Source organism: Pseudochaenichthys georgianus, chromosome 1 (assembly GCF_902827115.2).
Source record: "Pseudochaenichthys georgianus chromosome 1, fPseGeo1.2, whole genome shotgun sequence".
Classification (NCBI taxonomy): Eukaryota; Metazoa; Chordata; class Actinopteri; order Perciformes; family Channichthyidae; genus Pseudochaenichthys; species Pseudochaenichthys georgianus.
Genome location: NC_047503.1, coordinates 22,281,217 through 22,295,325, shown reverse-complemented (window position 1 = coordinate 22,295,325; position 14,109 = coordinate 22,281,217). Strand labels below are relative to the sequence as shown.

At 40.0% G+C, this 14,109-nt stretch overlaps 1 protein-coding gene across 1 annotated transcript in view; it reads left to right on the top strand.

The window, feature by feature from the left end:
• Window positions 1-14,109, top strand: part of prkcaa (protein kinase C, alpha, a) — a 165,627-nt gene that overhangs the window by 146,507 nt on the left and 5,011 nt on the right. The window lies entirely within an intron of this gene.

The window sequence follows — 14,109 nt, the reverse complement described above, 5'->3', positions numbered from 1 at the left end:
CGATTCGGAGAAACAAATTCTTTTTTCGGAGTTTAGACACTACAGAGTTCCCGAAGACACTAGACTAACCAGAATCCCCAGCTATCGTTTGGGACTACAACATCCGCCTTGCTTTACAAACCCCGTGATTAGCCCTCATGCTCTGTGATTGGATATTGGAGTGGCAGTGCGACAAGGTTACGCCGAGCAGAGTTGGGTGTAACGCGTTACTTTGTAACGCGTTACTGTAATAATATTACTTTGTCGGTAACGGAGTAGTGTAACGCGCTACTTTTATAATCCAGTAATCACACTACAGTTACTAACATTGCCCCGACACGCGTTACTTCGTTACTTTCTAAAATCAGTCATAATCAAACCTCAACAAACACCTGCAAAGAACACATGCTAGGTGAAGCTAACGCACATAGCTGTTTATTTATATCACACACGTAGTCTGTTCTTCTTCTCTGTTTTCCGGTTGTTGCTTGTTTTGAATGACGAATACACACTACCGCTGCCTGTTGGTAAGGAGAGTTATTGCCACTCAAGCATGCGCAGTTCGTACGTGCTCGGCTGAAGTCTGGCTCCAGTGCAACACATGGCCAACACGCAGGAGAACACGCTAACGCAACAGCGTGAGCAGAGATAGACTGCGCAAAATATACAGATAGCAGGAGACAGAGGACAGCCACGGTCAGATAGCAGGAGACAGAGGACAGCCACGGTCAGATAGCAGGAGACAGAGGACAGCCACGGTCAGATAGCAGGAGACAGAGGACAGCCATGGTCAGATAGGAAAACATTCAGGAGCTATCTGGATCAGTCTTATGCGACAATGGAAACTGAACTAAAGAGAACATTTGAAACTTTAGCAGTCTGCGTGATCTGCCTGTAGGGAGCGGCGGGCCGGCCCTGCGAGTAAAGTAACGAGTAAAGTAACGAATTACTTTATGTAGATAGTAACGAAGTAGTGTAATGTATTACTTTTTTTAAAAGTAATATGTAATATATTACTTTTTTTTAGTAACGACCCCATCTCTGACGCCGAGTGTCAAACAGCTCTTTGAAATGGAATGGAACCACGCCAGACTATCCAAAACTGGACTTGGACAGGTCCAGCCCAGCCCTCCCCCCCAGAATTACACAATGCTGGCTATTGTGTGTTTCGCAACATGTTCTATGGCACGTCTCTACTGGGAATTGTAGTTTTAAAAAGATGTTTTCGTATTTCCCACAATTAGAAGTTGCCAGTATTAAACTGTATACATCCCTGGAGGTTTAGGGGATACGAAACACATTGGTGTTATCAAATTTAAAACATATAATTAATACATGGGTGAAAATTGCTTGTGTCCATAATGGGCAGCATTAATATATATTCGGGTACAGCCCTAGAAAATCGCTTGGGTCCATAATGGGCAGCATTAATATACCCACATGACAGCTAAGGTCAGAAGAGCTTTATTTAACAGCTGGTCTCATGTCTGTGACCCCTCCTGTTGTTAATTGATAAGCCTGAAACATGCACTTGTCAAGGTTCTGATGCACATTTAGCAAATATGGCAGTAGCCATCGATCATCTTAAGATAAGATACTTTATTGATCCCAAGTTGGGAAATGTTTTTGTTACAGCAGCATGTACTACTTTGTTCTACTCCACTACAATTCAGAGGTTAACCTGGTATTTTTACTACATTTATTTGTGTTACTTTGTAGAGTAAAATTCAGCCTTATCAGTTTGTCTGTTTTGCACATCCTCCTGTTAATATCTTTGGACGTCCTGCACTAAACTGTTTTATTGTAGAGATCACTACAGTATCTACTTGATATTTTCTATTCTATATTTCTATCATTGACCCCTATTTTGTATGTAGGCTACTCTTATTATTTAAATGTTTTCATCAAATATAACTTATTCAACAACTAAATTCAATAACGTGCTTTAACCACTAGGAGGTGCGGTTTAGATCAGTGGTCGAGTTAATAAAACATAATAATATCAAACATAATATGACTACACTTTATTGTGAAATTAAAACAGAACGTTAAAGGAAAATACAGTTTCAGTCTCTCGATGTGAAGCTTATGAATTGTACCATGAACTTGTATAGACCTGTAACAGTCAACTGCATGAGGAGTTGGAAAGGTAGTTCAGAAAATCAGTAATATCTTTAAAAACTACAAAAAAGTCCCTTTCTATCAGCTGTGCACCGTTATGGTGTAAATACAGACTATCTACTAATTGGATCAAATATAAAAGTCAGCAGAATTAGTGTTGATACTGCAAGGAGACGTATTGTGTGAAAAGAAATGGAAGATGTTGTTTAATTGTTGATATATTTATGGTCTACGTCACGTATTCAGTTTTGGCGGCATCTCTTCCAGTTTGTCAAAAGGTCTTCTGATCAGGGCTCTATAAATACATATCTAGGGCAGATATGTAATATTTAATGCAGCCGAACCGTGTATTACAATTCCGTTATGTGATGACTTTCAAAGAGAAAAGCAAGCACACTCGGAATAAAGTATTTTATTTTTTAAAAATATTTTCCGATTTCATATCACATAAACACCATATCCCGACGTGCATTGCGGCGTGATTTTAGCCTGTCAAAACCTCGGAAAAAATAAATGTGTCTCTCAGAATCGAAAGAGAAAAGCATTGTACACAATTTAAACCAATTCATGTCGTATAATTAACTAGGATAAACTGATGTTTTTTAGTGGATGAGTACTGCAGATATCACTGTTAAATCATTTGATCATTGGTTTTATTATGAAAACGTCGAGACCGGAAATACTGTTTTCAACCCGTAACTTTACATGGAGGCTTGCCCCATATACACGTTCTCCTGACGAAACCTCAAATCATCTTCGTAATATCTATCAAACTATAGATCCTTCTAAAAGTACAATATATACTTCTCGCTAGAAATCTAATCATAAAGCGTTTTAATGGCCAAACTATCCTACAATTTAGGATTTTACAGAGAGGGTTATTTGTGAATAAACAACCCTCTGTAACGTTTGCATTCAACGGGAGCACTAGAGGCCGACAATTTTAAAACGTAATTATAGGTCGTATTAAGCGCTTGAACAAACGACATATTTGGTCGTAATAAGGGCTTAAACAATCGACCCATTTGGTCGTATGATTTGGAGGACTTGTTGTCATTTCTCTACCATAAGCCGTCTCCAAAGGCGTTTCAGAGAATTTGGCAGTACGTCCAACCGGCCTCACAACCGCAGACCACGTGTAACCACACCAGCCCAGGACCTCCACATCCAGCATGTTCACCTCCAAGATCGTCTGAGACCAGCCACTTGGACAGCTGCTGCAACAATCGGTTTGCATAACCAAAGAATTTCTGCACAAACTGTCAGAAACCGTCTCAGGGAAGCTCATCTGCATGCTCGTCGTCCTCATCGGGGTCTCGACCTGACTCCGGTTCGTCGTCGTAACCGACTTGAGTGGGCAAATGCTCACATTCGATGGCATCTGGCACGTTGGAGAGGTGTTCTCTTCACGGATGAATCCCGGTTTTCACTGTTCAGGGCAGATGGCAGACAGCGTGTGTGGCGTCGTGTGGGTGAGCAGTTTTCTGATGTCAATGTTATGAATCGAGTGGCCCATGGTGGTGGTGGGGTTATGGTATGGGCAGACGTATGTTATGGACGATGAACACAGGTGCATTTTATTGATGGCATTGTGAATGCACAGAGATACCGTGACGAGATCCTGAGGCCCATTGTTGTGCCATTCATCCACGACCATCACCTCATGTTGCAGCATGATAATGCACGGCCCCATGTTGCAAGGATCTGTACACAATTCCTGGAGGCTGAAAATATCCCAGTTCTTGCATGGCCAGCATACTCACCGGACATGTCACCCATTGAGCATGTTTGGGATGCTCTGGATCGGCGTATACGACAGCGTGTTCCAGTTCCTGCCAATATCCAGCAACTTCGCACAGCCATTGAAGAGGAGTGGACCAACATTCCACAGGCCACAATCAACAACCTGATCAACTCTATGCGAAGGAGATGTGTTGCACTGCGTGAGGCAAATGGTGGTCACACCAGATACTGACTGGTTTTCGGACCCCCCCAGACCCCCCCAATAAAGCAAAACTGCACGTTTCAGAGTGGCCTTTTATTGTGGCCAGCCTAAGGCACACCTGTGCAATAATCATGCTGTCTAATCAGCATCTTGATATGCCACAGCTGTGAGGTGGGATGGATTATCTCGGCAAAGGAGAAGTGCTCACTATCACAGATTTTTTCAGATTTGTGAACAATATTTGAGAGAAATGGTTATTTTGTGTATATAGAAAATATTTTAGATCTTTGAGTTCATCTCATGAAAAATGGGAGCAAAAAGTGTTGCATTTATATTTTTGTTCAGTGTAATATCAGAGAATGAAAGCCAATTATAAGATTTTAAACCTGCTCAGGCTAACAAAGCACCATTTCCATTTCCAGTCCACTGGATGAGTCTGCCATTTTGTCCTTACTGTCATTAGTGTCAATACTGAAACCAGTCTCACTGTCTCTATAAGTGTACGTAAATTATTCTGTCAGACTGGAGCAAAGATTGGGGTAAAACTACTGGTGAGAAAAAGGACACAACTGCATAGATGGTTAGTTTCACTTTATTTATTTAGTTATTCTTTGCTGTTATAGTGCATTTTGAGGCAGTCAGCATGCATAGTTGTCTGCATATGGGTGATGGGTAAGTGATTCCTTCAATAAATAAATTATATACATGTACATATTTTAGTTAAAGCTTAGTCACTCTTTTTTTTCCATTTTGGTAGACCGGACGGTTAACATTGTTCTATTGTGGACATTAGGACGGGACAACATTGTATAATCAAATGTTCTTGGAAACATATACTCTACTTGAACATACTGTAATTACCTTAACAACCATTATCCATGACCATCCATCCATTCACTCATTCCTATATCTGTTCGTCCTGTGCAGGATGATGGGGGTCAAGTGGCGGTATACAACAAGTACAGGTTGCTACTCAGTAGTTTATCTAGGGCTTCAGGGAGTCTACAGCATAAAACAATTACACTGTTATTGCATAAGCATCACATCTACCAGCACAAGTGTGATAGACGGATTATTGATACTCCAATATGCTTTGGAGATTTATAGTAAATTAAATACTATGAGCCTATGGTAGGCCTCATTATATGAAGTAATTGCAACACGATGTATTCATATTTGTTGAGATACATGCGGATGTAATTTGATTGCAGTCCTTTGTCACATATCCTTTAAGAGTTGCTTACAGTGCCAACAATGTGTGTTAAGAATGTAAGACATATGTTGGGCTGCAAAGACCAACAATATATTCAGTTTCAATTATATTAAACAGAGAAAATCAGGAAATCTCCGTGTGTCAAGAGAGCCTATACAACTGTGTTTCTTGTCATTTTGAACATCAGATTTTTTAAATAAGTTAACTTTAATATTCCCAGTTGTTTAATTGATAAGCCAACCAATCATTGCAGGTTTGGACACAATCAGGAAGTTATACCATTAGCATAATATCCACTCCAAGATGAATGCCAGAGTTGTATGTGATTCCATGCTGACAACAAAACCAGAGCCAAGACAACCCCAGCACAGACCTTTTATAGTCTGCAGAAAAAAATAATTAGAGTCTGTGCCTATTGAATAGGCTGATGTCAGTCTGATGAGGAAGATAATACTGCCTTGACATGAAACTCTTCAGTAAAGTCAAAACACAGCTGCAGGCATATGCTCCTTATCGCATATGTTATATGGGCTGTAAGTAATTTCAAAGCCTCTCATCTGAATGTATAAATAATGTGGCATACATTTATTATGAAGGCATAATCTCATATAGATCACATTTGGCTGCACAGTTAGGAGTAGTTTGGAAATCCCTGAAGATAACACATGATGAGGCAGAGCACACAAACACTCTCGCCCTGTCTTTCTATCATTGTCCTTCAAACACAGACACACATGTACACAAACACGCATGCACGTAGACTAAGTGTGTGTATCAGGAGTTAACAGGGGTGACGCAGGTCAGTGTTTCGTGTGTGTGCGTGAGTCTGTTAAACATTCAGTTTAAATATTGTAGTTCTCTTCTGTTTCAACCCCCAAGGGCTCCAGTTCCTCTAATAAGGTGAATCCTGACCTCTTTGTCCATGTAGTCTCTGCTGACCATACAGGCTGGGTGTCATGGAAATGCTGTGTGTGCTTTGTGTGTGTATGTGTGAGTAAATGTGCAGATGTGGGAAGGTTAAGAGGGATTGAAAACAGCAGAGGAGGAAGATTTTCTTGCATGAACGCCTCGTCTATTTGCTGCTCATTTGTCTGTGGGGGGGAGTTAGTCAATATCGGAGGGGGAGAGGAAAGCTTCTGTGCTTGTATCTGTCCATGCTGAAGTTAAAGGGAGGTGAAGGCATGCAAACGTGCATGTCTTTTTGCAACGTGCATGCTAAGGGTGGTGGTTGGTAGAGGTGAATTCTGAAAGAGAGTAAGAAAACGTTGTTAAATTATCTCTGTTACCACTATAACCTGCTATACAACAATCCATTATGTCCATCTTGCTATGTAATGAAGTGCTGTTCCAAGTCAAATGGCTATAAGACACCTGCCTCTCACCCCTTACTAGGTCTAAGCCTGACACCCCTTACTAGGTCTAAGCCTGACACTTTAATACACTCCTTCTCTTTCCTTTTTCCTATCCCCGCTCAATCTCACTTCATCCGCCTGTGATATCTGCAGGATTGCAATCAATATGCTGGCTGCATCCAGCTGAGACATTCAAACCATCTGTATCTGTACAGCCAGGGCATCATACAGCGTGTAGGACTCAGTGTGTGGTAGAGCGAGTGTTAGCCAAGTTATTGTTGATCCGTATTTCTAGCCGCCACAGTGCAGCCATCTGTATTGTCGCATTAGATGGCAGCCACATCCAGCAAGCAGTATGGGTATGAAATCGCACACATTTCTTGAGTATAACAGTTCTGATTGCCATATGTGGATGTCTGAATGTCTTTGTGGCTAACGGTAGCAGGGAAGGATAGAGAAACAGGGTCATATAGGAAGGCACTGATTGATAGTGATGGGAGCTTTACATGAAGGAAGGGAGTCAGAACAAGACAGACCAGGAGGACTGAGTCACTGCACAGAAGTCTCTGAACAGAGTCCGGGCAACTGAAGCGCGGGCCTGATGGGATACACACACACAAAGGGAACATTATGGCAATTGGGTGAGTTGTGACTCACTGTAGCTTCAAGAAAAAAGAGGCACAGACTGTTGCAACTTCACTCAGCATTTATGCTGTTCCTCAGCCTACGGGAAATAAGAGAAAGACTTACGATTTGTATTTTTGTTTGTATTTATTTATTTGTATTATTTAATTCCTCAGGAGGGGTCATGAGAATTTGTATTTAATATTAAATAGGTATACAATGTGTAGTTCAACTCTTACGCAAAGTCTGATATGTTTGGGTTGAAGTAAGGCCACATTTGTTATTCATTTTAGGGTAATTTCCATCATCAGATTCATAAAAAATGCACTGAAAATATTTTCTAGTAAGTCTGGAATTTTACAGAGAGAGATGCTTCAGGAATTTGTCATTGTAGAATTGGGTTGTAATCAACATTCTAGCATTGTCATTCAACATTCTAGAATTTGTATTCAACATTCTAGAATAGTCATTCAACATAATTGTCATTCAACATTCTAGAATTTGTATTCAACTTTCTAGAATAGTCATTCAACATTCTAGAATTGTCATTCAACATTCTAGAATTTTCATTCAACATTCTAGAATTGTCATTTTATATTCCAGAATTTGTATTCAACATTCTAGAATTTTCATTCAACATTCTAGAATTCTTATTCAACATTCTAGAATTTGTATTCAACATTCTAGAATTGTCATTTCATATTCTAGAATTTGTATTCAACATTCTAGAATTGTCATTCAACATTCTAGAATTTGTATTCAACATTCTAGAATTGTCATTTTATATTCTAGAATTTTCATTCAACATTCTAGAATTTTCATTCAACATTCTAGAATTGTCATTTTATATTCTAGAATTTGTATTCAACATTCTAGAATGTTCATCCAACATTCTAGAATTGTCATTTTATATTCTAGAATTGTCATTCAATATTCTAGAATTTGTATTCAACATTCTAGAATTGTCATTCAACATTCTAGAATTTGTATTCAACATTCTAGAATTGTCATTTTATATTCTAGAATTTGTATTCAACATTCTAGAATTTTCATTCAACATTCTAGAATTTGTATTCAACATTCTAGAATTGTCATTTTATATTCCAGAATTTTCATTCAACATTCTAGAATTCATATTCAACATTCTTGAATACGTTTTTTCAACATGAATGAACATGAATTGTAGTGGAGTAGAATTACAAAGTAACAATGAGCTGTCATGTGGGTATATATTAATGCTATATATACTGCGCATTATGGACAGCGATTTTCACCCATTTCTTAATTATATGTTTTACATTTGATAACACCAATGTGTTTAATACTGGCAACTTCTAATTGTGGGAAAAAACGAAAACGTTCAGTCGAGACGTCCCATAGAATATTTTGCGAAACACAATAGTGTAGTGTGTAGTGTGTAGTTCTGGGGGGGCGTTCGATTCCAGTTTTGGATTGTCTGGCGTGGTTTCGTTCCATTTCAAACAGCTGTTTGACGCTCGGCGTAACCTTGGCGCACTGCCACTCCAACATCCAATCCCAGACCTTGAAGATTAATCACGGGGACTGTAGTCCTAAACGATAGCTGGGGATTATGGGTAGTGTAGTGTCTTCGGCCATCCTAAACTCAAAAATGTTGACAATCGCAATGATGCTCGAAATGTCCCTTACAACATTTTCCACCGAGAATAACACGAAGGTCGGCCATTGTTGTTGATCACGTGGTCTATGAAGGTCTATCTATGGGACGCCCTGCCCGTAGAAGCCTGACGGTCAAGGGGTCCGCTGTCCGCAATGAAGGTCTATGGGACGCCCTGCCCGTAGAAGCCTGAAGGCCAAGGGGTACCCTGTACGTAATATAGCGACAGGGAGGGGCCCTGACCGTGTGTGTGTGTGTGTGTGTGTGTGTGTGTGTGTGTGTGTGTGTGTGTGTGTGTGTGTGTGTGTGTGTGTGTGTGTGTGTGTGTGTGTGTGTGTGTGTGTGTGTGTGTGTGTGTGTGTGTGTGTGTGTGTGTGTGTGTGTGTGTGTGTGTGTGGTAGAGCGAGCGTGTGTGTGTGGTAGAGCGAGCGTGTGTATGTTTCTGGAAGTGAAACGAGGCAGCAGAAAAACAGAGGTCTGTGATGTATTTTGTGAAACAGAAGAACAACTAAATAAATGCAACGGCCTCCCAAGAAGAGCTCGCCTCTCTCCAGTCATTTAAGCTAAAGTGGGTTATTGAACCTGAAGCTTGTTGCTTCTGCCCTCCTCCACTACGGTCTGGGAGGCGACAGGAAAGTTCAACACACAGATGGCCAATTCGCCCCTTTGTAGCATATTATTTCGATGAGAGATGAGCAGATCGCCACTGGGCTTTCAACTAAAGACACAGCCACTGCAATTAGCGAAGTGCTTTCCTCCGTGGTGAAACGATCAGCACTGCACCACGGAGGAAAGCGGCAGAAAGTCACCTGGAGTTAAAGAGAGCGGGGCTGCGCTGCGTGCATGGCTTCCTTCTTCAGGTAACGGGGAGACGCGCTCTGGCGGCGGTCTCGTTCAGGATCCGAAAATACAATTTATATATTTTGCACACTTATATTCCACTTATTCCTAGTATGCCACTGGTTACGGTACCGCGTGCCACCATTGCCAGGGGTTGCCGTCCCCTGTTCTAGAATGTGTATCCAACATTCTAGAATTCGTATTCAACATTCTAGAATTGTCATTTTATATTCTAGCATTTGTATTCAACATTCTAGAATTGTCATTCAACATTCTAGAATTTTCATTCAACATTCTAGAATTTTCATTCAACATTCTAGAATTGTCGTTTAACATTCTAGAATTTGTATTCAACATTCTAGAATCTGTATTCAACATTCTAGAACTGTCATTTAACATTACATTACATTGCATTTAGCTGACGCTTTTATCCAAAGCGACTTACAATAAGTACATTCGACCAGGAAGACACAACCTTGAAGAAAATAGAATCATATAAGTACATCAGGTTTCATAGAGCCAAGCATTTCAAGTGCTACTCAACTGGTTATAGATAAGCCAGTCCTTTATTAGTATACAAGTGCTCTGTTAGCAGTTCTTTGTTAGTAATTCTATCGCTCGAGGTGGAGTCGAAAGAGATGAGTTTTCAGTCTGCGCCGGAAGGTGTGTAAGCTTTCTGCTGTCCTGATGTCAATGGGGAGCTCATTCCACCATTTTGGAGCCAGGATAGCAAACCCACGTGTTTTTGCTGATGGGAACTTGGGTCCCCCTCGCAGCGAGTCGTTTGCGAGTTTCTTGAAGTGAATTCTAGCAGTTACCGGAAGCCAGTGAAGGGAACGGAGGAGCGGAGTGGTGTGGGAAAATTTAGGAAGGTTGAAGACCAGACGAGCCGCTGCATTCTGGATGAGCTGCAGAGGTCGGATGGCACATGCAGGTAAACCAGCCAGGAGGGAGTTGCAGTAGTCTAGGCGTGAGGTGACGAGAGCCTGGACCAGAAGCTGCGTCGCTTTCTGGGTCAGCTGGGGACGTATCTTCCTGATGTTGTAAAGCGTGTATCTGCAGCAACGGGTTGTAGCAGCAATGTTTGCAGTGAAGGACAGGTTGTTATCTAGGATCACACCCAGATTCCTTGCAGTCTGGGTCGGGGAAACAACAGAGGTGCCGATGTTGATAGTCAGGTCAAGAGTGGGACAATCTTTTCCCGGAAGGAAAAGCAGTTCAGTCTTGTCAAGGTTGAGCTTGAGGTGATGAGCGGACATCCACTGAGAGATGTCAGCTAGACAAGCAGAGATGTGTGCGACAACCTGGGTCTCTGAGCGGGGAAAGGACAGAATTAATTGGGTGTCGTCAGCGTAGCAGTGGTATGAAAAACCATGCGGGCTAATGACAGATCCGAGCGAGTTTGTATTTAACATTCTAGAATTTTCATTCAACATTCTAGAAATGTCATTTAAAATTCTAGAATTTGTATTCAACATTCTAGAATTGTCCTCTTATATTCCAGAATTTGTATTCAACATTCTAGAATTGTCATTCAACATTCTAGAATTGTCATTCAACATTCTAGAATTGTCATTCAACATTCTAGAATTGTCATTCAACATTCTAGAATTGTCATTCAACATTCTAGAATTTGTAGTCAACATTCTAGAATTGTCATTTTATATTCCAGAATTTGTATTCAACATTCTAGAATTGTCATTCAACATTCTAGAATTTTCATTTTATATTCCAGAATGTGTATTCAACATTCTAGAATTTGCATTTAACATTCTAGAATTTGTATTCAACATTCTAGAATTGTCATTTTATATTCTAGAATTTGTATTCAACATTCTAGAATTGTCATTCAACATTCTAGAATTTGTATTCAACATTCTAGAATTTTCATTCAACATTCTAGAATTTGTATTCAACATTCTAAATTGTCATTTAACATTCTAGAATTTGTATTCAACATTCTAGAATTGTCATTTTATATTCTAGAATTTGTATTCAACATTCTAGAATTGTCATTCAACATTCTAGAATTTGTATTCAACATTCTAGAATTTTCATTCAACATTCTAGAATTTGTATTCAACATTCTAAATTGTCATTCAATATTCTAGAATTTGTATTCAACATTCTAGAATTTTCATCCAACATTCTAGAATTGTCATTTTATATTCTAGAATTTGTATTCAACATTCTAGAATTGTCATTCAATATTCTAGAATTTGTATTCAACATTCTAGAATTGTCATTCAACATTCTAGAATTTGTATTCAACATTCTAGAATTTGTATTCAACATTCTAGAATTTTCATTCAACATTCTAGAATTTGTATTCAACATTCTAGAATTCATATTCAACATTCTAGAATTCATATTCTGTGTGTGTGTGTGTGTGTGTGTGTGTGTGTGTGTGTGTGTGTGTGTGTGTGTGTGTGTGTGTGTGTGTGTGTGTGTGTGTGTGTGTGTGTGTGTGTGTGTGTGTGTGTGTGTGTGTGTGTGTGTGTGTGTGTGTGTGTGTGTGTGTGTGTGTGTGTGTGTGTGTGTGTGTGTGTGTGTGTGTGTGTGTGTGTGTGTGTGTGTGTGTGTGTGTGTGTGTGTGTGTGTGTGTGTGTGTGTGTGTGTGTGTGTGTGTGTGTGTGTGTGTTGTGTGTGTGTGTGTGTGTGTGTGTGTGTGTGTGTGTGTGTGTGTGTGTGTGTGTGTGTGTGTGTGTGTGTGTGTGTGTGTGTGTGTGTGTGTGTGTGTGTGTGTGCGCGATTGCATGCATCCATTTAGGTGAGCCAGGTGTCTAGGTGGACCAACTCATGAGCACAGAGTAAAATGCAATATACAACTATCCCGTCTCATTTTTACTTCTCTTTCTCCTGGCAAGCCAATACAATAACTTAAAAGAGATACAAAGAAACTCCTTTCTGCACTAAGCAATCTTTTTTGTCTGCTCTTGAAATTATATTTATGCAGGTTCTGATTTGCTTCAAAAAACGTTTTCCGTCCTTATCAATTTAACCTGGTTTCAGCCAATAAACACATTACATTACAGACATTGCTGTTGTTTCTCACCTTGTTTGCATTGCTTGGTAAAACAATTCAAATAGCATGTAGGACGATTGAGCCAAGCATGTCCTTTGCGCTACTCTGATCAAATAAGTAATGCAAATTAAAATCTCAGTAATCTCACATGACCTGGAAATTACACTGTGTTGTGTGAGTGTCACAGAAATGTAATGCATTACAATACTTAAAGGGGGCATATCAAGCTCATTTCTGGATTCAAACTAGGGCTTCTACTAGGACATGGTGACATGCTTTAATGTTCAAAAGCCACATACATTTTCTTCTCACACTGTCATTCTGATACCTGTATTTACCCTCCGTCTGAAACGCTACGTTTTTATGAGCCTGCATGTGACATAAGCAGGGGAGACAAATGTTAAATGCTTGTAGAATCCGGTTTTCTAATCTAGGCAGCCCACAAAAAACTGTGAAACAAGACAACCTAGTCTTATTCACAGTCTGTGGGTTGGTAGGCACTCGAGAAACACAAATCTACAGTATGTGCAAGTGTGATTGTTCTTTGTCAGAGGGAATATCATTACAGCAACCAAATGAGATGCACACCCACGTTTCCCAACATGCCCATGACCTCCCTTTGCCGAGAAATTCGCTTGAGTTCTTCTTCATCCTCCATGTGACATAATCCGTTTCCATGTCTTCGATTTAATTTGATTATCCTCTCATCACACACACACGAAAGTCCCTCTGATGTCTCAAGTTAAATACTGACAGCTTTCGTCCCTCTTATGAACAAAATAATTAACCCTTGTGTTGCCTGGTTGCACCGAGATGCTGTTGCTATTTTTGTTCAAGGAATTGTTTCATTGTCCTGTGAGATAATTCAGTTTCGGGTCAAATGTATAGAAGTATGTGGACATCTCTCATATCTGAGACGAGATAAAGGAGCTACATCTCAAAAGGTTTTCAGATAATAACAAACACGGCTTGCCTTATTGAAGAGTTCCTGACACCATTTCCTTTCATAAAACCAATCACGGGGTCTTATGGAAATTGTATTACTGTGTCTATGTTACTTTGGTATTCAGAAAGGTGCATTTTGAATCAGGTGAACGAGATCTAGAGCATGTAATTGGTTGTTGTTGACCTCGTACTGGATGTTGCGGTGGGGAAAATGAAAGATCAGGTGTAAAATGTTCTATATTTCACGGCCAGGAAGGGCAGCTGGAATTACAATTACAGTTTGATCGGAGAGAGCTCGCAAATGTTATATTGTCCATGCGCATTGTCTAGTTACCAAGCCTAGTGTGATTTTATTTAGTAATAAAAGCTGTAGTGTCAATGTTAATGTTTGCTGACGTTTGATGATCTGTGTCCTGCTTTAGGCAAATT